The sequence below is a fragment of the Triturus cristatus genome, chromosome 9, assembly GCF_964204655.1.
Source record: "Triturus cristatus chromosome 9, aTriCri1.1, whole genome shotgun sequence".
NCBI classification, from domain to species: domain Eukaryota; kingdom Metazoa; phylum Chordata; class Amphibia; order Caudata; family Salamandridae; genus Triturus; species Triturus cristatus.
The window spans coordinates 126,275,824-126,302,408 of record NC_140592.1 but is presented as its reverse complement, the minus strand read 5'-3'; positions in this window follow the sequence as shown (position 1 = coordinate 126,302,408).

Sequence of the window (26,585 nt, the reverse complement as noted above, 5' to 3'; positions counted from 1 at the left end):
GGAAACAATGCTAGATGGCAGTAGTAACTTGGGGGAAAATTGTACCCCAACCGCATATTAAGCATTATTTCGTAGTGCAAAATGCCTCCCTTTGCCCATTTTGGATGTGAGGGGCATTATTCAATAATAAAATAGGGGTTGATTACCGCTGCATTTCAATGCTGACTGTTGGACCCACAGCAGGCGGCATCCAGACTACTGCCTCTGACTGGATCTCATATCCTGTTGGGGCAGTGGTCGGAGTCGCAGCCAGGAATGGAGGCAGTGCCGAGCCAGGTACTGCCATCGAAATTTGGATATCCCTTTCTGACAGCCTGTTCATGGCAGGAACACTGCCATGTACAGACTGTTGGAAGGGGATATTGGGGGATCCAAACTGGGCCCCCGTCCCTCATGGGCCACTGCAAAGTGGCTCTGAGTGCACATGTAGTTCTCCCACTCACCTGAATGCACTGTGCGCCATGCACCACATGATGCATGGCACATGGTCCACGGAAGAGCAGGAAGTGATCCTTTTCATGGGGGCTTATGCTGGGGCCCTTTTCTTGAGCCACAGCACAAGCTACTATGAAAAGGAGCACTCTCCGACCGTCAGCACGCAACCTAGTGCCTCTATCGTAATGAGCCCCATAGTGCTACATGCCAAGTTGGGGGAAAATCCTACTCAAGAGCACATTTTGCGAAACCGAGGGGCTGCTAGAACTTGCTATTCGTGTTCTGTTGAATTTAGCATTATTTCTTAGCACAAAATGAATTCATGTGCCAGTTGTGGATGTGAAGGGGCATTTTTGAGTTGAGAAATAGCGCTAAATACAGGTTTACTCTACTTGTGTAATTATGCATAATGTTTGGGAATTTTTAGGTAATTACGAGTGATTATTGCCCAACCCTAATTATTGCACACTAATCCAGTATCACTCTGGACTGAAGGGTAGTGATTGAAACAAATCAGTACCATAAGGCTTGTTGGGAAAACTCAGATTACACCCCTTTAATATTATTGCTCAAGATACTGGCTTGCCCACCCTCAGCTTCATTGACATCTACATCTCTAGCCTGATAGATTGTGAGGGCCTTCTTGCCTTTAGATAGTCTTCTGTGAGTATGGATCCCTCTATTTTAACTCACATTAAGGTGTGTCTGGATTTTCCTTCTAATAAAAGGAAAGCATAGCTCTCAAATATATCCAGTCTATGCATGAGCAGCTGAAGTCTAGGGTTTTTTTGCATTCTGGAACTTGTAGTCATGATTTTATGATGAGATAAACAACACTACAAATCTGAGGATGAAAGGGAAAATCTGGACTGGAGAAGCTAGTTACACATGGATCCAGTAGTGTAAGGAAACTTGAAGGGGGCCCCTGCAAAGTACATGAAGGGGGCACCCCTCGCCTCGGACCCAGTCAGAAGCTCTCAGCCCTCGTGACTGCCAGTGCTGGATGGGGCCCCTGAAGCTCAGGGGCCCCCACACTGCAGGGGGCTGCAGGGGCATTTTTTATGCCACTACATGGGTCAGAGAAGCTTGATAGGGCTGGGGAAGTGTGCATTTATATCCCTTGGGAGGGTTGTGGAAAATGTTGGAACTGGTTGGCATGGGGAGTACGTGTGGGGTGGCCATTAGCATACCTTGCAGGGGCGAGGGGTATGATTTCGGTATGCCCCTGCACTCTGCATAGTTTATTGAGCAAAGGTCACATTCACAGCAGGAAGAAGTAATCTATTTGATGATGTTTCTTACTTTGCAAAGCTACACAGGAAACCTCTCTTGCATTGGTTAATTTATTTTACAGCTTAGAACTTGTGCCAGTAAGGAAAAATCGTGAGCTACGACTGCTGTCTGCAAGTTAATAAGAAAAGGGATATAACACATACCTGCTTCCCAATGTGACTGCATTAAAGGGGCCTTCCAGTGTAGAGCAAAAACTGTCCTCTTCTCCCAGTCCTGCGTTTCTGATAACCCATTCATTTTACTGAATGAAGTACTGGGTGTTGTATTTAATCTGATGTAAGTGATTACTTTGGTATTGTCATGCATGATGACAATAAACACTATTCTTTCATATCATGTGCGCTGTTGTTTTACAGTTCATTTTATATAGGAAAAAAGGTCACGTGCCTCTTCACCCCAATATTTCCCACTTCGTGATATTAAATGGAAGACTTAGCTAGGTTTAGATGGGCTTCCTCTAACCTTAATCACTGTTATGTTTATAATTATATTGGTACATCTATGAACAATATTCACCTTTACATTACATTGACTGCTAGGTTTTCAATTAATTTCCTAATGTTTTTATTAATTTACTTTGTCCTTCACATAATACTTTCAACCCGACTTACAATAACAAGAGGTTTGAAAAAAATATAATTGGATTTTTACTAAATTAGAGGTTACATCAGGAAAGCACGACGGGTTGCATTATAAAAAGCGTTGCTAAAGCTAACAGATTTGAAATTGATGTGGCATAGATTTTTGTATCCGCTGGCAGTAAAAGGGTGAAGGGGCAGAGTTGTACAGAAAACAAGGGGCAGCCAAGCCAAGCGCTGCCAGGGTGAAGAGAGTAGTCAACGGGTACAGCATGCGGCATACACGAGCTTCTAAAATAGGATGCAGTAATGCATGGAAACAAAAGTATGTGGAAATGGTATCTTCTGACTTTGCCACATTTCAAGCTTTAAAGACATAATTGAATAGATAGCAGAGGAATTGTTTGGCTTATTTACAAGCTGCTTGCGCCCCCGGTGCGTCACGTTGCTTTACGCACCAGCGCGCAACCTGCAGCGTGAAATCTACATGCACACGTAAAGCCACACTGCGTGGCTTTACATGTGCTTGTAAATATCAGCCCTTCTCACGCAACACTTTGCATGTGAGGGGCGTGACATGAGTGTTGTGGGTGTTCCCACTCAACATCCATGTCCACTGATGCATTTCCAGATTTACCTGAAAAGACTGGCCTAACACAGGCGAAGATACGTATGTAAAAAGTGTACATGGCAGACCATAGCCATTTTGAATTGGGATGAGAATTAAGCCACTACATGTGTTTTCAGAGCTGTTTGCCAGTAGCCTGGAATTTACACAAACAGCTTCTGTGTGACCATTTCTCTTTAGTGGGAGCCTCCTGAATTCAGATACTGCCTCTCACATTGCTAAATGAACACTGCAGAAGGCAAGTAAGAAGCTCTATTGTCCCTGAAACGCTGTGTAGGTGAGATCTCACTGAGCCAAACAGGGAACACCCCTCTACCTTTAACTGAAAGGAGCAGAACCACTTACCTATGCGAAATGTGAAAATGATCCATTACATTTTGATGGATGCCGTATTTAATTATTGGTTTGTGAGCATTTTTATTTTTGGTTCTGAGGTTTTCCTATAAATGGATAGTTTAGCATTGCCATGACAAATGTACATTACAAAAATCAAACAAGCCATTCATGGATTGTTTAACATCACGTATCATTAGTAAGCCTGGGCAAGGAACTACGCTACGCTCGCGTAGTTTGCGAAGTTTGCGCTACTTCGCACTACGCAAATTGCACATAGCACAGTGCAAACATGTGTAGCGTAGTGCAGCGGTCATTTTTTGCTTGCTCGCAGTCCCCAGCGTCCAGTTGGCGACCGCGAGCAAGCAAAATGACATCCCGGCGAGACTTTTTCCTCGTTCGCGATCAGCAACATCAAGTTGCCGATCGCGAGCGTGGAAAATAAACCTCCCGGCGAGATTCTCAACACGGGGAGGTCAGGTTTCTCATTGCGAGTGGTCACGTACGCTCGCGACCGCTCGTGATGAGAAACTACCAGTCCGCGTTGAGAAAGCTGCCGCTTGACTAAAAATCTATGCGAGCGGCAGAAAACTACATCTCGCACAGTGCGAACAGGGTACCTAAGGAATATGGAAGCAAAAGAGGGTGAGTCAAAAGTCAAAAGCAATGTTCATTTAGACCATAGTCTTTAAACAACGATAAAACCAGTTATAAATAATAAAACGATACAGATTCTTCATCAATTCCATTAAAATTGTTGACCTATAGACAGAAAGGTAACAACACGAATATCCTACACAGGGTGACACAGTAACATAATTAATTAATATATACAATTCAATACAACCCAATAAAACTAATAAAAGTTCATATTAGTTTAAAATTTATATTGATCGAAATACACATATTAATGAGGTTCACCTTTTAAAATTACTAAAACACCTTAAGTTTCTCCCTGAAGAGACTTTTAATTGCAATTGCAATCTCAAGATTAGGCATCTCTGTAAGTAAGGCTATTGCCTGATCCCGTGACCTCATATCGTATTTTAAAAATATTGGGCGTAGGAATAATTTACGCTGGGCTAAAACTGAAACACAATCTACCAATATGTGCAAAATATTGCTTTTTGTGCCCAACATACATTTACAGGTTCCATCAGGCTGAATCATTTCTGCTTTTATTTTCTCATTTGCCAACCAAGAGTTAATACCAATTCTTAATCTTAAAATTTCACATCTAAGCTAATAGTTGGGTAGTGTGTCCAAGTAAGGGTACCAGAGGTGCATGAGCTCTGGGACAATCTTTTAAACTGGAACCGGGAGGACAGTAGATCAGTGGTTGCCAGGGCACACATGAAGACGTATGTTAAAAAGCACAAACGCAACTAGCACACCAACATAACTAGCACACATGCGCACACACACACAAACATGCAAATATGAGTTAAGACTGAATACAGATTAAACCCAGCTTTCCAACGAACTGACTCACTGGTTGGATGCAAAGCACCCAGATCGCGCAAGTCCGGGAACAGGAATATAGCGATATTCTCACACCACCCATGAAATCTGCACAGTCTGGCACCAGTAACCTCACTGGAAGCAAAGGATTTCTGAGGATAACTTCATCCATACTACAGGCAATATATTATATAATGGATCCTCTGCATCCAGCATTGACATATCCCTTGAGCCATACATAGGCAGAATAATAAAATCTGTGCGACCTTCCTTATGTAGGCTAGATGAATATTTTCTAGAATTACATAACTTGTCTCAGATGAGACTTAATAGAGCCTGAGGGCTCTTCAAACAGCTGGGTTAACTCAAATGTTAATAAGCAAAAGTAGCACCTTTACTACCCTACACATCAATTCCAATCAACCATGTCTACTAGGGCGATCAATTCAGTGAGGAAGAATTACCCATCCTATGAATGGAAGAAAGTTGGCCCAAACTCTTTTAAAATAATTTAAGTGCCCAGTCTATCCAAAAATTCTGCAAATAACTTAAACACAGAATACTCAAGAAGCTCCCTGAAACTCTTATAGTGGACAAATATTTCTGTATGAAAAATGGTTGACTGAAGACTGACATCATATTCTACTCTGAAAACCCCTTGTGTTGGAGAGAGCTCTTCTTTAACCACCAGGATGTCTCTGGCTGAGTCAAAATTCCCTCTGGCCACAAATTTTCCATTCCATCTTCATCAAAATTCCACACAGCAGCTACAATCTGTAGCTATACTAGCGGCAACATCATAAAGCAGGCCTTGGACATCAACCTGAACAATTACTACCTACTATTCTCCGCCTTCCTGTACTAATACCTCTAGACTAAAACAAGGTATAAAGGGCCCAGAGCAGCAGCTACATCTTTCCTGGTGTGTCTGGCCCAGAATCTTCAGGCCACCAATCTCCAGATGCGGACTTCCCTGCAGACCTTATGTGGGCAGCTATTGCACCCAGCCCTCGACCGATCCACATCCTTCAATTGGGGGAGTAGAAGAAACTCCCCCAAGGAATGTGTCCTCATGCAGCCCCTGTCCACTATAAGCCCCCCAAAGGGAAAAGAAAAGCTCCTGCAACATTTACAACCAGCTCCAAGCCGGTGGGAAATGTTTGTGGATATGGACCTGTTATTTCCCGCGAAAGAAGGAAAAACATACAGAATTGGACTCAACATTCGACATGTTATTACCAATTTCAGAGGAAACAACTTGTACTGCCCCCTATTTGCGTTAGAGTAGTAACTCACTTTCATGCAATAATGTAGAATGCCCAAACTGTTGTTTAAAAGTGAAGAGACAAGTGCGAGGGTGGCCTTGATAAGACTTACACATATAAGTAATGCCCTGTCAGGAACACACCTATGGGTAGTTACATATAGGTATAAGGCAAGATGAACAGTTCAAAATATAGACTTCTATTGTGGACAAAACAGTATTTAAAGCAGGTGCCTAGGCGAATGCACTCCATGTGTCCATCAGGACCAGCGTGGTTTAAGGGTCTCCACTGACTGCAAGCACGCAGCTCGGCTTTAAAGGTCCTCGCAGGTCTAGAGGCTCACATACAGTACCTAGGGGGGAAAGTTTGCAATCCCGAGGAGAGTGCTCCATCAACAGTCAGCCGTGTTGTTGGGACCCGGAGGAGTGGTTGTAATTCGTCATCCTGGGCCTGGAGGAGCGAGGCTCAGCATCATCAAAGAAGCCCTAAGGGGAGGGGCTTAGATGCAACATTACTGGCAGGTCCTCGGGTTGCCAAGGCAACGTGCCGTCGGCCCCCGTAGGGAATAAGCATAGAAGGGCAGCATCTTGTGAGGAGCCAGGGTGCTTGGGTATAAACAGAAGAAAGCGCTTGATCTTACTCCCAACAGTCAGGCAGGCTGCATTGGAAGGCTTCCTTCAGCACAGGGGCGTCTGTGATAAAACCAAGTCACTCAGTCGCTCTCAGGATAAGCACTTGTGCTCTTTACAGGGGACACTGCTGATCAGGCATGCTCTGATCATTTGTTAAAGGTACCACAGCTGGACTCACGCATGATAGGGTCCCAAAGCAATGGCAAGCAAGTGAAAATCTTTGATGGCCATTAGATTTCATGAGTAGGGCAAGCCAGCAAGCCCTTGGAGAACACTTAGGTGAGCACAGCAAAGGGGAGCAGGCCAGAACAGCAAGGCAGGTAGTAAAGTGGCAGTCACTCCTGCAGCTCAACAAGCAGCAAGCAAACACAGAAGAGAAGTTAGCAGAGTGGCAGTCACTTCTGGCAGCACAGCAGTTTTACTGGCAATGTGCAGATGTAGTGCCTGCAGTATGTGGTTACGGTTCCAAAAAACAGTCTGATTTTAGGGGGTCAAAGACTCAGTACTTATAGCCAAAATGCCTTTGATGTAGGTGGTGACGTCTGAAGTGCAGAAGGATCTTTTTCAACCCAGTCCTGTCTGCCAGGCTATCTGTGGGCAGTCATCTGTCCTTTGTGTGGTGTCAGGCCACTACCCTTTGAATTGTAAGTGTGAGCCCTTTCCTCCCACCCATCCAGGAAGACCAATCAGAATTCAGATGAGTCATCAGAATGTTGATGAGTCTCACCTTCCTGGGTTTGTGGCTGTCTAAAGGAACTTCACAAAGTGTAGCCATCACCCAGCCCAGTCGTGTATTGGAAACAAGCTGCCAAGCAGATAGAAATGTCCACTTTCTAAAAGTAGCAGGCAGCAGGGCAGCACAGCAAAAAAGCAGTTCTTTCAGTGCAGCAGTCCAGCAGAGTGGCAGTCCATGTAGCAGCACAGCAGAGTTCTTCACAGGTCCAGTAGGGTCTCATTTGGTGGGGTCAGAGACCCAGTTCTTATGCCCAGTTGTGCGTTAGAAGTGCACAGAGGTCCTCCCTCCCAACTCTGGCTCCAGACTCACTAAAGGGGGATGTGCAGCTCTTTATGTGTGTACAGGACACAGCCTATTCAGGTATTAGTGTCAGCTACTCCCTCCCATCCTGCCCAGGATGACCCATAGGGATGTGAATTATTTACAGCACCTAAGCTCCCTTTGTGTGTGGCTGTCTAGAGGCAACGCTCAAAGTCCATCTGGTCACTAACCCCTGATGTATATTGGAGACAGGTTGCATGCACACAGGGCTAAGAGCATAAGAGCAGAAAAATGCAATCTTGCATGTATTAAAGGGTAGTGAGAAATTCATATATACCAGTAAAGAGGATTCATCATTACCATTCCAATGTTATGAAACATGAAACATGACACAGATACTCCTTCTCAATCGGGAATTGCAGCTTATAAGTTTAATAAGGAATTCCCAATCCCAATGTTAACATATGAGAGGAGTAGGCCTCATAGTAGTGGAAAGAAATTGGAGTGTTTTTCACTGCCAGGATATGTACAACTTAAAAGTACATGTTCTACTTTTTCATTACATGGCACCCTGCCCTATGGGCTAGCCAGGGCCTACCCTAGGGGTGACTTATATGTAATAAAAGGGTAGTTTAAGGCTTGGCAAGTCGACATGGGTGTGTAAAATGCGCACACAGGCTCTGCAGTGGCAGGCCTGAGACAAGTTGCTTGTGTGGGTGGTACAATCAGTGTTGCAGGTTCACTAGTAGCATTTGATTTACATGCCCTGGGTATATGGTATAGCAATCTACAAGGGACTTACATGTAAATTAAATATGCAAGTTAGGTATATATCAATGAAACCATGTTTTGAGGAGAAGCACATGCACTTTAGCACTGGTTGGCAGTGGTAAAGTGTGCAGAGTCCTAAGGCCAACAAAATAATGCAGCAAAAAGATGAGGCAAGCAAGCAAAAAGTTTGGGCAAGACCACCCTAAGGCAGTCATGACCAATTGATGCTTTGGAATTATAGAACCACTCCATATTCTGTGACAGGGAATACATCCTGTGTACTACTGCACTGAAAAATTACAGGCACTGTTGCATGTCTACCATGGATGGGATGGTGTTGAATGGTACACTGTGATCAAACATAAGTGTCAAGGAGGTTGTTGAGTAAGTTGAACTTCTATAAAAAATCGATGTTATGAAATGAATTGCGGTCCTATTTGGGAATTCTGTGTATGTGATTGTATTTGTGTCAAGCTTTGAGGATGGGTGGGTAAAGGGAAGTCAGAACTTTCTGATCCCACAACGATTCAACATTTTGTTCGGACCAAGCAAATGGGAGGGTTTTGCAGAAAGGATGGAAGAAATAGGTGTTGTCAAAAAGTTGGACTGCAGCAAAGCATTGAAGCACGCCTTGCGTGATTAAAGAATATTGTGCTGTGAGGATTCATTATTATTTCATTTACATTTTATGTGTGCTTTACATATAATTTATTCTAATGACTGTGTGTGTATTATAGTTCAGTTCTTTTAATTTGTTTTTCATTTTGTTAATTTGTGTTTATGCATAGTCATTAGCTTTCCCTAGATGCCATTAGTTCTTGTTTTTCTGGAGGGATAAGATGTGTTAAATCCTATGTGTCTTTAAGAGCTGCTTTTACATGGAATTTTATTTCAGAATTCTATGGGTTGTGGGTTATGTTTTTGGGGCCCATGGGGGTGGATGCTACAGTTCATCTATTGAATTGTACTTTGATGATGCTACTTCTATTCACTGGTGATGACTGTTACACAGGAGAAATGCCTTTGGTCCCCCATTATTGCATTTTTTGACAATGTATGCACTGGTTGGTGAGAAGGAATAGCAGCATGCATGCCATCAAGTTATGTTTTTTTGCTGTACCCTCTGAAATACGGAATGTGATTCTAATTAGTGTGCAAACGGTGCATATCTAGATAGCTCGGATTTCTTTATGGACAACCTGTATTTAATATCGAGGATGCTATTGACGGTTACTATTCTTACTCTCTGGCTTTCCCACATGGAAACAAGTGTGAAGTGCAAAACACCATTGCAAGCACTGGAGTATTGTCCATTGTGGTGTATGATGCACACAACACAAGCACCACTGCATGCCCTCCAATCCCTTGTACTGTTTCCACAGCATTGGAGGAGCAATTATAGGTCTTCCACTTCGCCATAAGCCAGGAATGTGTGTTGGACACCAACCGAAATCAACGGAAAAATATGCATGTGTGTGATCTGAATGGTTGCATTTAGATTCATAGGCATGCACTACTGAACATGAACAAGCTGTTGAGTACATCAGAGGAAGACAAGGAATTTTCAATGATAGATTTGTTCAATGCCATCATCCTGATTCTAGGCATCTAACTCTTAATTTATGAAGCCTGAAGGAGTATATAGAAATCAGAGAATGACACTGTTATTAGATTTTGCTTTGGCATTTTTCCAGCAGGTCATGTAGAAATTATCTCATGTCAAATAGTTAGTTGTTTTCCACGACGACATCTTGGCTTGTGGAAATGTTCACCATGATAAGATTTTGCATCATATTTTGAGTAGGTTGAGGGATTTGGGATGACCATAGAGCTTAAGCAGTGAAAGTTTGCAGTCCCAGAAGTAGAGTATCAGTGTACTGAAAAGGCACCCAGTCCTGGCAAGATGGATCATTTGCTGGCCTCACTCAGTATTATGCTAAGTTTCTTTATCATTTAAAAGATCAAACTAAGGATAGGAGCCAGTTGTTGAAGAAGGATGTGCAATATCAGTGACTGACAGAGGATGGATATTCATTTAGTTATGTGAAGAAGTGCATAGTGGCATTATCCATTCTGAAGCTTTTTCAATCCTTGATACAAAACAGTGATAGTTACTGTTGACAGTGCTTATGATTTAGAGGCTGTATTAATGCAGCTGGATCAAGCTAAGAAAAGGAGAGTAACATTTCCTTTTGGACCTCTTGAGAGTGCTGAGGGAAGGTATTCTCTGTAATTGAAGAGAAAGCCATTGTGTGCTGGTGGGGAGTTAAAAAGTTGCATACCTACTTGTGAGAACTGAAGTTTAAATTACGTCCAAATCAGAAACTTGATGTAAATATTTTTACTGCCATGAGGCAGGGAAGGCGACTTCATTTGAAGCTAAGTGGATAATTGGGGCTGCAAGAATATTCATTTGATGTAATGTATGTACTGTGTGTAAGAAATATTATGAATGATTTCCCATCCAGATCACCTTATTTGGAATTCTACAGGAGACAGAGAATAGCTGAATGGTAGCAAAGACAGAAGCTACTTTCAGAGGATCCATTGCTGAAGATTAAAGGAAGCAATGCCTAAACAGTGATGCGCAAATGTGTATCAAGGAGAGCAGTTCAAAGGCATTGAAGAAAAACTAGCAAAATTAAAATTGGTTTGCTTGAAATTATCGGTTTAACAATGAGGTGCTTGTTAGAGGTGGTAGATTGATTATCCCTAAGCCTCTTGTTAAACCTGCTGCTCAGCCAGTGTGACTGGGGTGTGGCATATTGGTGTTTGGTGATTCTGTGGAATAATGCATGAAGGAAAGAGTCAGTTGGAGAATGGGTTGAGCAGCAGGAAGGCTGCTCCTGGTGGAGCTCTTCATGTTATCTACTTAAATAAACATCTACTTAATCTACCCCGGACTACTGGACATCTTCTCAATACAACATATTTTGGTGACGATTTGGTGAAGGAAAACCCACGTGTGTAAGCTGAACCATAGTATCTTACAGAGAAACTGAGAACCCAGAGAGAAACTTAGAAGCAAGGAAGAGCATCAAGAGAACTGCTGAGGATTTAAGGAGAAGTTTACAAAAGTTTGGAGCCTACAGAGACCCCTTTGCCCTGGAGATCGCCCCACCAGTGTTCTGAAACATCTAACAGCCTTCACTCCAGGGCATCGGTTCAGGCGTCCATATGTGGACTTTTCCAGTGGTGTGAAACCATTTGGGGCTGCTGTCTCAATAATATTGAATTGGCTAATTTTTTGTGGCAGAAGATGAAAATCCAGTTACTAGGATCTGCAACATTTAAGAGAAAATTATGTTTGCAGCAGTCGTGGTATGTCCAGTCAAATGGCATAGACTGATTATCTTAGATCTAGTCATGTGGAAGAAATTAGCACCAGCAAGAACTTTCATTCAATCCTGGGGGCCCAGCACCGTGGTCTGAACAATCTGGTTGTGTCTCGACATGGGTGAGTTACGCAGTGTTCATTGGAATGGTGGTATTGGCAGCGCCTGTCTGGTAAAATGTGCAACATCATTAGCGCAGGGACGTTGTCGCGACCATTTTTGCCTCTTGAGATCGCTGTCTCTTCTTTTGCTGAGTAAAGATGCGACCCTAGGAGAGTGTTCCCTGTTATTAACCCACCCTCATCCGGATTCTCTTGTGAAAGACTTGTTGCTCCAGATCTTTCCTGATTCTGATCTTTTGGCCCGGACCATATTCACGTTGAAGCGCTTCTATTTGTGCTCGACTGACAGTCAGTCCTGCCTCCGGTCTGTAGAGCATTCATTTAGTTCTTCTCTAACTACTATAGGATTCTTACCTGTTCGAAGCTGCTGGTCATGAGAAGTGTATACTTTATATCCATGCAGTATTTGTATAAATACCCATCACTGCCTGGCCCTCCCCACCCTAGTGCTCAGTTTAGATACTCAAGTCACCAGTGCACTGAGGAAGGTGATGGCTACTTGCTAACCCAGCACCGAGATGCGCGTCGGCACCGTGCAAGCCAGAAACCATTGGGCTACACACTACTGATTGCACTCATTAGATGCACCATTGCCCTTTATTTTCTTTGGGTTTCTGCCCTTTAGACATTTGGTTTGTTTTTGTATAGAATCTGTCTCATTTGACCTCGGTGAGAGTGTGGAGTGTATGAATGGTAAGACTGGTGGAAGTATATGTGTATGTTTTTGCCTTTTAGGTTTATTTCACTGTTTAGAGCTCTTCTGTGGAGGTAGACACATTTACTTATTTATCTAATTATCTGTTTTGTATGTTCACTGTATATATCATTGTGTATTTTGTCTTCTCGTTTGCTCTGTGACTTATTGTTATCTGAAAGTCAAACAAAATGTACTTACAACACCACTGAATAAAAACTTTTTTGTACTGTATGCCCTTCGTGCTTATAATCTTGCTATGCATTTGTTTCTCCCCGGAACAAAGTGAACCCCCCCCCCCCCTTTTGTATTTATTGGAGACGTGAGTATGTTCCACTACTATCCTGTGGTAGGGGACACCTTCCTCCATTGCTCATGAGGGAGGAGCTTTCTTTATTGCGGTTCTCTACTATGCCTTCGGTGGTTGGTTCCCTGCATGCTGTCTTTTATGTCAGTCTGGCCAGCTGGCATGTTTGAGCCATTAGGGGTTTGGTAGAGGATTTGTGGTGTGGTAGAGTGTATGTTGTGTTCTAGTTAGAAAGGGAGAAGATGAGTGTACTCTTATTATATGATTATCTTTATTTGCTGTGGTAACATGCATGGTCCTTTGCCATTACTATGTAATGACATGTTGCTTATTCAGTTATGCATCATGGGTGCAATGTTTTCCACCTGATATTTCCATGCACCTTTATACCTTTATTTTCTTTATTTGCTGTGGTAATATGCATGGTCTTTTGCAATTAATATGTAACAACACGTTGCTTATTCAGTTATGCATCATGTGGGCAATGATTTCCACCTGTTATTTCCAGGCACCTTTATTGCATCTCGTTTGCTATAGTGTAAACATACATGCTGAGTTTCTAATGTTATTCTTTTGTAAAGAAGTGAGATTTTTTAAACCTGCTGCTGAACCAGTGTGACTGGGGTGTGGAATGTTGGTGTGTGGTGATGCTGTGGAATGTTGGTGTGTGATGATGCTGTGGAATGTTGGATGAGAGAGATAGTCAGTTGGAGAATGGGTTGAGCAGCAGGAAGGCTGCTCCTGGATGGGCTCTTCACGTTATCAACTTAAATAAACATCTACCTAATCTACCCTGGAATACTGGACATCTTTTCAATAAAAGACCTCTTCATCAAAGAATGATGTATTTGCTTTAAAAACATCATGGTGGCACGTCTGCCATAAAGATGAAAGCCTCTATGGATTGCCGATAATGAAATAGGGATCGTAAGCTAGAGAGGTGTGTAGCAGAATGTGATGAAAAAGCAGAATATGCATAAAGATAGAAACAATAATGGTATGTGCGGTCCTAGGTGGAAATTCTGATTTTGTTTGTGTCAAGCTTAGAGGATGGGAGAGTAAAGGTGAGTTTGAATTTTCCCATCCCTATTACATTTAATATGTTTTTTGGAACACTGTCTTTTTAAAGGACAGTGAGACATGGTACACTAGAAGTCTAGCATTAAATAAATGGAAGGGTTATGCAGACATTATGAAAGAGGCAGGTGTTGAGGCAGGTGTTGACAGGAAGTTGGGGAACAGAAAAAGAATTAAAAGATGGCCTAAATAAATAAATAATTTAGTGATATGAGGATTCATTAATGTTTATTCTACATATTATGTGTGCCCTATATGTAATGTAGACTGTGGATACATTTTATTCAAGCATTTAGATTGTTTTCCTCATTGTTCATATGTATTTACATATATGATTAAAATTCCTTGCACCCCATTAGTTTATGTTTTTCAATATGTGTGAGAAGTGTTATATCCTATAATTTTTTAAGAGCTGCTCTTTGCATGGAATGTTATTGAAGAATAACTGTTGGGGATTCTTTGGATTGTAACTTATGCTGTCGAGGTCTTGTGTAGAGAATGTGTCATCTGATCACTGGAATAAAAGTAGTTTATCTTTTCAATTGTGCTTTGGTACTGCTACTTCTTTCCAAAATGCCTGGTTGAGAAATTTCTATTGTCTATCCACTGCCATGTCCAAGGTCCAGGAGGACTTTCTTCTAGAACTTTATTGAATATGTTATGATTTTTAAATATTTTATTGCACAGTTAATTCAAACCATTACAAGACAAATAATTGTAAGAAATTGGGTTACCCGTTGAGAAAGGTAAAACCCTACTCAAGCAGCAATCACAATCTTTGTCATGGTAAAACGCAAGCAACCCCCAAATTAATCTGTGTGTGACCATCTGGTACTGTGGCATAAAAGCAGGCAGGCTTAACTTATGGGCAAAGTGTAAAGTATATATGTAACACTTCAAACACTAATAAAGTGAAAATACACCAAAAAAACACCAATTTAGGAAAACAGAGCACAATGTAGTAAATTATATGAGACCAAATGACAAAAATCTAATCAGAAGAACAGGAAATATGAAATTGTAATGACTTAAGTGAAAATAGTGTCTACAAGCACAATGTGCCAACTCTGGTTATATAGTCACGCCGGACCAGGACAAAGTCACAAGTTCATGCCAACCATGATAGAGCACGTGCCGGATACAGGGACCAGGGAAGGCCTGCTGAACAACGTACCTTGAATTCTGGTTTGCAGACCTTTGCAAAATCTCGCATCGAAGATGTGTCATGCAGCAGCTGCTCTAAAGAGCTGTGAGGTGGCGATGCGAAGTCCTGTGTCGCCATCAAGATTGGCATCCATGATGGGCTTGCGATGTGAAGTCCTGCGTCGAAGATGCATCACGCACCAGCAATTCTGAAGGAGCTGCAGGGTTTAGAGTCACTCTGGTGGTCCTGGGTTCAAGATGCAGATCCAGTTCTTTCACTCAGGCAGCAGTGCAAGAGAGTAGCAGTCCTTCTTGCAGAGTAGCACAGCAGGCTTCCACAGGCCCAGGGGTTTACTGAAGAGTTGGATCTGAGGATATATTATTTATGCGTGGTGCCCACTTTGAAGTAAGAGATGGCTCTGGAAGTTTCCACCCCCAGAGGTGCTTGGAATTTCCTACCTCCCTGCTCTATCCCCAGCTTGTCTGAGTTCACAAAAGACTAGTGTCAAACACTTTTGAGTGTGCTCAGGTAGAGGCTTTTGTGAGGTGCAAGTATAGTAGGTGACACCCCCTCCCCCTCATCAAGTTATCAAGTCAGAGATGGCCCATCCTGCCTACAGCTATTCTCCTTTGTCTCCCTGTCTAAGAGCAATAGGCAAAGATCAACTGCCAACTATACACAAAAAATGCGAACTTTCTAAAAGTGGCATTTTCAGGACTGTGTCTTAAATTACATTATTACCTTTAAAGAGGGTTTTGAATGTCAATTTTTCAGACGCCAAACTCATTCCTATGTGCTCCCAACTGAAAGTTACCACCAAATGTAATAAGAGAACCAAATGGTATCCTATAGGAGAGGTATGGCTTGCAGTAGAGAATAAGGAGTTGTTCAACACCAGAACATGTAAAATTTAAAAGTACATGTCCAACCTTTTAAACAAGCTGCAACCTGCCCTCTGGGCTGTCTAGGACCTACCCAGGGGTAACTTATATGTATTAAAAAGGTAGGTTTAGGGCTGGTAGAAGGTTTACGTTGCCAGATCGAAATGGCAGTTTAAAAAGGCACACACAAGCTGCAATAGCAGGCCTGAGCATTGTTTAAAGAGACTTCTTAAGTGGGTGACACAATTAGTGCTGCAGGCCATCTGGTAGCATATAATTAACAAGCCTTGGGTACATGCAGTACCACTATACTAGGGACTTACAAGTAAACTAAATATGCCATTTGGGGTATAAGCTAATATTAGCATGTTTAAAGGCAAGAGCCCTTTAGCATAGGTTAGCAGTGGTAAGTCAGTAAAACTAGGAGGATGGAAGGCAAACGGTTGAGGGAAAACACTGCCAAGGATGATTGGTCCAACAGTAAATATATTTTCGTAACCTGCTTTCTATCAGAAATTATAATAAATTGTCAGTCACATGGAAAACAGTCCTTTCGATATAAAGCAGTCCTTTATCTATTATAGTGGTATAGCAAGGTTGCTATGGGCCCCAGTGCAGGCAGCAAAAGGAAGCCTCTGACCCAAATGTTGGGTAGTAAAAGACAGTCATTATCAGGGTGAAACACTGGGCCCTGAGTCAATTCACCTGGTTCACCATTCACAGTGTCCCCTGAGATATTATTCTAAACTCACCCAAAGTGAACTAGTGTTATACAAAAACAACAATTTCTTAAACTAATGTTCTAATTGCCACCCTCATGAACTTTATCAACAGCGGCGGCTGGTCATAGGGGCACCGGAGCGGCGCCCTACTATGCATCATCAACACAAAAAGAAACTGCTCACTGCAGTTCGGACAACAGGAATATAAGCAGACAAATTGACAGCTATCACAATTCGTCTGTTTACATTTCCGGCCTGTGCTTTACTCGGGTGAAAGTGCGCATGTCAACGCACAGCGCACGCAGGCGAGAGCAGGAGTCCAAAAGATGGACTGCGCATGTGAGAGAGGAGCGCTCTTCATTTCAGCTCCTGACTCGCATTCCCAAACCATTAGGTATGCTGCGCATGCCTATCAGTGCTGCGCCGCTGCGTGCCGTTGGCCAGCGCTATCTGCTGTGCCCTTTCAGTGAGATGTCAGCGTGGCCTCTCATGGCAGTGCGGGGTGAGTGCTGTAAGCTATATACCCTTAGAAAACAGAGCGCACTTAGCTGTGCGCTACTCCGACAGGCCAAGGCTGTGACCCCCCCAAAGAGGTCTTAAGGAGACAAGGGTGTGTGCTGTGTCCCTCCTTTTTACGTTTCCTTCCTATGAATTGTAGGAAGGCAGTGGTACATGCCCTCATCATTTCCCAACTCGACTATGCTAATAGTCTGTACATTGGCCTCCCAGATTTCCTGATGAGAAGGCTGCAGCGTATCCAAAACGCCGCAGCCAGACTTTTGAGGAATGTGCCTCTACGGTATCACATTTCGCCTCACTTGGAAAGCCTCCATTGGCTGCCAGTAGTAAAAAGAGTGCAGTTCAAAGCCATCGTTTTGGCTCATAAAGCCTCTAGAGGGGTAGGTCCTTGGTACTTGAAGCAGAGATTGCAGAAATATCTTCCACCTAGAGCGCTTAGATCCAGCAAACAAAATCTTCTGATCATCCCTAGGTTCAGAAAGTCGAGGACCGGTGGACGTGCGTTTTCCGTGAAAACTGCCATGTTATGCAACAACTTACCAAATGATCTCAGACTCATTGACAAGGAACTCCCGTTCAGAAAGGCATTGAAGACCTGGCTATTCAGACTACCTTAGAGATTGGCTCAGGCCGCTCTCTGCTTAATCTCATGCGTTTGCAGGACATTAGCGCCGGGACACTTCCGTTGGAAGTAGCTGTCGCGCTATATAAATTATTAATAATAATAATAATAATAAGACACAGCCTTGTCTCCTTAAGAGGGACACAGCACACAGCCTGGACTCTTCAGAAGGGACGCACTGCACAGCGAGGCCTCACCTGAGTTCCATCCATGCCACATATTTTCATTTAGAGTTATTACTCTGTTATCGAAGATTCCAGCATGCTGTCAGTTTAAATTTGTTAGCACTCCCCCTACTGATAAACTACAAAATTGCTGCTGTCGTAATTTCACTAGCTACCTTTTACCCTGCGCTGCAAGAGAAGGTACATTGCTTTTCCTTGACGGCCAGCTTAATTCTACTCTGCTTATTACCTTAAACATTTTTTATCTACATGTTTTTTATAGGTCTTGGGGGTGTAAGAGTGCAGTACAGATGCAGTTGTCACACACAGGAAGAAGGTGCAGTGCAAAACATCTTTACAGATAGGCATTCACACATATAATGTCAGAAACCAAAACACAAAAGCAATAAAACACAATCAGGAAGCAGATAAAGAGAGAGTAACATGCTAGGACCCGGGAGAAAGGTCCCTGAAAGAAAGAGCAGAGGATCACAGTCTGTGACTATGAAAAATGTAGCTGACAAGGTGCAAGAGCATGCAGCAAGGATTGAGGACTGATTGACAATTAGGGGTAAGTGAGGGGCCTTTAATTGCACGGAGAACTCTGTGGTATTCAGGGGATTTGAAGAGGTATATTTAGTTGAGAACGGGGATCACAGATACAACCACTACCTGCATTGTTTCATTATCACCGAGCAGCTTTCCGACGCCCATGAGGCCTGGCCTGTGCCATACAAAAGTACATCAAAAGCTACTTCGGTATGATAACTAATGGTTTTTAATCTGTCTGAATATACACCTATGACCACCTCACCTTCATTTTCTCTGAGCTTTGCCACATCTTTTCAGTATGTAAGAGGAGCCTGCACTGTTCCTGCCTGCATGGCACCTGTTTGTTTTGTGAGGAAAGATGGCAAGGCAAGTGTTGTTGCTGCTCCCTGTACTGCACCTGTTAAATCAGCTTGTGAAATGTTCGCTGATGCTGCCTGACATGTGAAGGTAGCACGTGCTGCCTGTGCTGTACAGCTTGAGTGAAGAAAGCATGCACTCAGGCTGCCTGTGCTGTATGTATCAGATGTGTTAAGGTAGAGTTCACTGTGCTGTATATATCAGATTTGTTAACGAAGCATCCACTGGTGCTGCCTGTGCTGTATCTGATGAGTGAAGGAAGCGTAAACTGATGCTGCCTGTGCTTTATCTGATGTGTTAAGGAAGCTTGCACTGATGCTGCCTGTGCTATATAAGATGAGCAAAGGAAGTGTGTACTGAAGTTGCCAGTGCTGTAGCTGACATTCTAAAGAAATGTGCACTGGTGCTACTTGTGCTCTATTACTTGAGTGAACAAAGCGTGCACTAATGCTGCCTGTGTTGTACCTGATGCTCGAAGGGACCGTGCACTGATGCTGCCTGTACTTTATCACTTCAATGAAGGCAGCATGCAGATACTCTCCATGTGCTGTATCTGATGAGTGAAGGAAGCATGCACTGATGCTGCCTGTATCGTATCTGATATGCTAAGAAAGTGTGCACTGAGCTGCCTGTGCCATAACCGATGAGTGAAGGAACTGTGCACTGTTGTTGCCTGTGACGTGCTGTATGTCACGAGTGAAGAAACTGTGCACCAAAGCTGCCTGTACTATAAGTATCTGATAAGCGAAGGAAGCATGCACTGATGTTGCCTGTGCTGTGTCTGATGTGCTAAGGAAGAATGAACTGATGCTGCCTGTGCTGTATCACCTGAGAGAAGGAAGCATGATCTGATGCCGCCTGGGTTGAATCAGATGAGTGAAGGAAGTGTGTTCAAAAGTTGATCTGGGCAAATAATATCAGCATACGTAAAGATTTTCCTCTATAGCTCATTAATCTTGGCAATTTCTTAAATGATAAATAATTCAATCATATTGCTTTATTAACCTTTCTACTTCCTCAAATTTGCTTGAGATTGCACCATTTATCCACTCTTTATGCAAAAAATGTTGTGGGGGAGAACCCCTCCAAATCCCCCGTAGGTTGTTCGGGCTCGCTCGCTACGCTCGCTCTCCGCAGTGCAGTACGCCAATAAAATGTACGCCTTACCACTTTCAAATGTCACCACTGTTTATCAATAAACTGACCAACCGGGGATGATCCCTGTTCATAGAATGTAAAATAGCTTCCTGACAGGGAAGTAAGCTAAACAAGTTTCAGCCGCAGCCATTGCCCCTCTTTTCTACTAAACAACAGCATAATACATGCATGCTATATTATTCTGTCCCTTCATTATGTTTGTCAGTGAACAAATAGAGTAGCTTCCTAGATCTTCTTAGAACTTTTCCTTTATAATTTTTCCTTTTAATGAATTTGTTTCCTAAGCAATGTCTCACCTTGTCTCCTTGCATTTATTACAATTTGGCATTTGTGCAATTCTCAGAAATCCTTAGGCCCTGGTATAATTTTCATTAAACCTGCATAATCTGTCATCATTTCAGGAATTTTGCATTGCGAAAATTATGCATAATGATTGAGATTATGCCAATGCATGCCTGCTGTAAATGTGATGTCCATTTGAGGAATAAATCCTATAAGTGAAGCAAACAAACAACCTGATCAACTTGCAGAACAACGCAATCGACCACAATGGCAGCTGCATTTATTTAGTGCAGGCACTGATAAAATAAATCTTTCACCCATTATCCCTGATCAGGCTCAAAAAAGATTTTCTGGTGTGTTAAAGAGAACTTTTTTTTTTTTTTGGTAAGGTATATAGTAGAAGTGCCATTGAGCGTGAGGCTGCTGTACATACAGTATCAACGTCCGCTTCCTCTCCTGAAGACTTCTTCTTGTTCTTAGTGTTTTTCTATTTCAGGCCTAGCCTGGGTTAGGCCAAAGAAGCAAAAAAATAGTGCTGCCTGCCAACACAAACATTAAGGAACGAACTGCACTGAACCTACGTGATTTTCCAAAACAAGAAAAGATTCGTAGGTATTGCTGACAAAGGAAGAGGGATGCTTTCCCTTCAAAATCAATGGGCATATTATCAAGCTCGGTGTTAAAATTATCGCTGCTTTAGCGGCAGAAAACTGCCGCTAAAGCGGCGATAATGCGGTAGAAAAAGGGGGTGGTGATGGACGGAGCATCAGAACCAATCAAACACTCACACCCAGTCAACAGATCTGGGTTTGATCCATCACCGTTCTTTAGCCCACTCTGCCACCCCAGTTCAGACATGGCCATATGCAAATCAGTCTGACCCTGTGCCTCATGGGAACAGTCCAGCCCGAACTGCCAAGGCAGCCGAAGCCTCCTCTTGGAAATTGCCTGAGAAGATACACAAGTTTAGATGTTGCAAAAGGAGGTCCACTCTGCTGGATGCAAAATGAGCATTTGCACTTGGTGCGAAAACTTGGTACAAATGGTGGGTTTCCATCTATCACCCTATCGCATTAATCGACACATTAGCCCAGTCTCTAGTGGGTGCATCCTCATCGGCTTGGCCAGGCACAAACAAAAACCATATACCGGATTACATGCAGTCAGTTAAACATCCATCCATGCAATACCACTCATGCATCCATTCATACTTCGAGGCACTAAATCATTCACCCATGTATTCATCCATGCATTTACTCTTCCGTCTGTCAAACCACTGGCCCCCATTCACATTCGTCTAGTCAAACATTCACACTACCACACATACAAATTCACCACCTAATGAAGAAACAATATGGCTGTCTTGAATAACAAATACATCTCTTAACACAAAACAGCTTTGTGAGCAGCAATTTCTGCGTCTTTAAAATGGTGGCCTGCCTTGGATCGCATTACAAACTTAACGTTGTTCTTTCAGGGTCGAAAACTCCAATACCGTAATTTTTAGATCTTTTAACATCTGTAATCACAGCGCTATGAAATTACAAAAACCAGGAACTAAATGCTATTGTATTCACTTCCTGGTTCAATTGTGCAAGATTTCCACAAGGGTTCGGCTGAAAATAGAATAACATATTTTTAACAAGCTAGGACATATCACGAATTGGCTTGCATTTTGAGTCTTGGCTAAAAGATTTAAAAAGCCTGCAGCAGTAAAAACAACAACAAAAATTATTGCTTTCTCTATGCAGCACAGAAATATTAGATACAGAATGTACTATACTATGATTGAATGTCCTGTTGACATGTATAATAGCACTCATGAATTCCAATGCAAACACTCCAAAGGAGACAGCATGATGCACCAAACAAAAAATACTAGGAGGTTAGACAGTTATACATTTTTGGGTGAAGTAAAAAGCACACTGTGAGTATATTTTAAAGAATTTGTAACAATAGGTCACAGCCTGTCAAGTTATAAATAAAAGCAGTGTAAACAGTTCTTAACATGGTATAAACTACTTCAGAGGTCCATTGATTGTACATATAAAAACATGTAGATTACGCCTCCAGCACACTGAAAAGATCCGCACATGGGTGACAATTAGTAACAGAGAAAATATATCAAATCTTACATTCGTTTTTAACAAGAAGTGTTGCAGTCTTGGCAATATTTTGCCTTTTTTTATTTTGATGTGCCCCTTTAATCTCTGCTTGAAATATATTGCAAAGGATGGAAAGTGGGGAAAAGAGGCAGAAAAACAGTGGAAGCGTGGGGAGTGCAGGTGGCAAGGGGCTAACTATTTCGTGTGCAGACGGTGTGGGAGAGGGCATGAATGAACGCTGCAGAGGCGGAGAATGGGAGTTACAAAAGAACACAAAGGGAGTTATTCACAAGCCCCTTGCGCCACCCGTACGTCACTTTTCCCATGTTAAAAATGAAGCAAAAGTGGCGCAAAAGGCTTGTAAATATGCCCCACAGAGACCACATCTTAAAACAACTTGATAGCGTGGAGCAAAATGTTCACAGTTTTCCCAAAGCTACGCTACCGGCTTTGTCCGCTCAGAGACTGCCATCTCCTCGTCAACATTAATATAGACATGCCACCGAGCAAAGAGCGAATGATTGTATAGGATTTGTGTGAATGACCTGGAGTTGCCTGGGCTTCTTTTAGGCAAGGAAACAATGCCAAGAAAGGCACACATTCAAAGCGCAATGTTTGCTCGTGTGTCCTTCCAGGCTAGTGAACCATAATAAATACAAACCTTTCACGAATGGCCCCGCGGTGTGTACTTTGCTTGGACAATGGGTACTGTATAATGTGATATACCTCATCAAAGGATCGTGTAATGTGTACTTCTCTTGTACAAAGGGCCCTGTAATGTGTGATTTAGCTTTACAAAGGGTTCTGTAAAGTGTACTTTTCCTTTGAAACAAGAGTTTTGCATTTGTTTTTTCACCTTTCCCTGGAGATCTATATTTTTTGGTCATGTTTTTATTTTCTTATGCAAGGTTGAACCAGTGAAAGATATTCACTGGGAAAAAAATTAAGGTTAAAGCGATATAATTAGGTGAAAATGTCGGTTGCAACATAATGTTTTAAACAAATAAATACACTGAAATTAATCAGTTATAGTTATCTCAGGTATCTATAACTCACAGCCTCACCATGGCCTGCTAATTTTTCCATATCTTACATTAGTCGTGACATCTGCTATGACCTCATTAACAATATCTCAGCAACATTTGCAATTAAATTATTGATGAGAAAAGTGTGCATTGTAAGGGCACGAGGTACAGTCACCTTAGGGCAGGGGTTGTAGTATAGTGCAGCATATATATATATATATATATATTCATTGAAAAAACCATAGGTTTTACAGACGTTATAATTAGGAATTAGACTTTAAAAAACCTTAGAAATTCACTAAAAAAACATAGGTTTCAGGGACGTTATAGTTAGTTGAACATTTGACTCATATAAAACCAGAGAAATTTGCCTGTTATAGTTAGTTGAGCTAACTATAAATTACACGCCCAAAATGCACTGCTGATGATATCACATATTACATCACTCATGACATGGTCAGTGACATCACTGATGACATCACTGATGATAATGCGCAATAAAAAATAGAAAAGAATCCATGAGGTGTACTTTGTCCTGACAATCAACACGGGCTCTAAATTGTGAGCCCTACTGCCCGTCGTCTACGAAAGGGATCCATGAGGTGTACACTCTCCTGCAATCAACACTCCATCTGAATTGTGAGCACTGCTGCCCGTAGTGTTTGCTCACACAACAATGACAGCAGGTAAGAAGAGCGGTCTGGGTGCACTGGTCCTCCAATTGAGTGCGCTGTGGTGAGAGGGGTGGGGTGCTTCAGCCTAGCTGCGCAGGTCTGAACAAACAATATTGCCATATGTTATGATGTGATCTTTGACCTCATTCAGTCACATCTCTGTCTCATTTGAAAGACCTGCTGGACTGTACTGTAGGCCTGAGCCAGCGGGCAGCGCTGCCCTACAGACACCTCTTCAGCGCGGTGCTGCAGGAGGGATGGGATGCATCAGCCAGACTGCGCATGTGCGAATAAGTGATATTGCCATGTGTTATGATGTGATCTTTGACCTCATTCAGTCACATCTCTGTCTCATTTTAAAGACCTGCTATACTATAAGGTAGGCCTGAACCTACGGGCAGCACTGCCCTACAGATACCTGTTGAGGGCGGTTCTGCGGGAGGGGTGGGGTGCATCACCCTGAGTTGTGCGATGTTGCCTTGCGTAATGATGTGATCTCTGACCTCATTCAGTCACATCGGTCTAATTTTAAGGACCTGCTGGACCGTACTGTAGGCCTGAGCCAGCGGGCAGCGCTAACCTACAGACACGTGTCATTGGCTTTTAGGACACTGTAGTGAGCTCCTTACTAAGTGTACATGCACACAGGCTCCCGCCACTGCATTACACATGCACATTATGCTTCTAGAATGCGCTCTGTTCCTTTGTATGTGAACGTTGGCATAACATATTATTATTTAACCTTGTGTATTCTCGTGCACTCCAACTCCTATTTGAACCACGATTACCACTAACAGTTGGTAGATCGTACTACAAAAACAAAGGATACACTCAACTCCTATTTTCTATCAAGCTTGAAATAAACCTTCATTTACCTCCAGACGTTTCCACCGTTAAATTATTTCTCCCTTTTCAGATGTTCCATTGATTGCCACAAGAAGGGCGGAGCGGGAGCTGACCCCGCAATGATGCCCTGGCATTCTGACACCTTCCATCGTGGTATCAAGACACCATCCCCGACTGGAGACCTGGTCTATCGTACAAACATACCCGGGACTAGTAGCTTGCACCAACACGTCGTGGAACACACCAGTGGTGGCAGGTGAGCAGTGAAGCCTCGGTGTGCAAGACCTACAATTGAGCACTGTGCGGGGGAAGGGGTTGGGGTGCAGCACCCTGGGTTCACAGGTGCATGCAAGCGATTTTCCCGTAGCTAATAATGTAGGACTATATTATCAAACAACGACGATAACATTATCACCACTTAAGCGACAGGAAACTGCAGCTAAAGCGACGATAAGGGGTTGATAATATGCTCTTGTAAATTCCCATAGAAGCCCAGGTTCACACCAGAACCTGGGCTTCTAAGGAGATTCACAAGGGCATATTATCAATGTTATCGCCCTTCCTTCATAATATGGCCCATAATCTCTGGCCTCATGTATTTAATTATAAGGACTTGCTGAACCACACTCTTTCTCGCAGACCCCAGCGTCCTAGACAAATGGGTGACAGAGGGTAAACACTAAGGGCTGGGTGCAATAGGCCAACACTCTGTCTCCTTCTCCCTCTCTCTTTGACTCTCCCTCCCGTTCTCCCTTCCACCCACTCCCCCTCCCTTCCATTCTCACTATGGTCCTTTCATTCGGACTACCTTTCTTTACCTCTTCCACATAGCACACATACTTATGTTTCATTTTTGTCTTGCACGTTACCTACGCTGCTTCCACTGGAGTCCAACCCACTTTTTTTTTTATTATACTGTTCTATTAAAGTTACATTTCTATTTATTTCTGTTTTAATACAGGCTACTTATATTTTCAAATAAATAACTGAGTGTATAGGTCTTCTTTTTCTGACAACACTTTTCTATTGTTTATTATGAAAATCATCTGTTTATAGGAGATTTTAAGGACAACATTGTTTAATATTAGAGTGCACCTACCAAATATAATCTAACTGACTATTAGACAAATGAAGCCTGGCTAATTGTACAACTGCAAGAGTTCTATGAGTGTATCACTTTATAACAGCATAAGTACTGCCCGTGTGATTACAGAACAAATAAGGCACTGCCTAGGACCACCGAGGCTTCAGGGACTGCCGAGGCCCACCCTGCATATTTAAATAAAGACTCAGAGTGTGGTGATCTCAGGACTTCAGTTGGCCTCGAACCCCCCGAACAATTAGTAAACAATACCCAGGAAGGTGGCGCTCCGCTAGCCTGCAAAACCTCTCTGTGCCCTTCCATGCCTAATTTACATGTGACATTAAGATCCCCAGTCCTACAGAGACCCCGAAATATAATAATTGGATTGGCCACAGAACATTACCCACCCACCAGGGGCCTCATTTAAAAGAACGGGTAAGACCCCGCTTTTTGTTTTAGTTCTTTTCAATCCATTTTTACCATCTGCATCCCCTCTATTACAACGATACAAGGTTTTCCTCC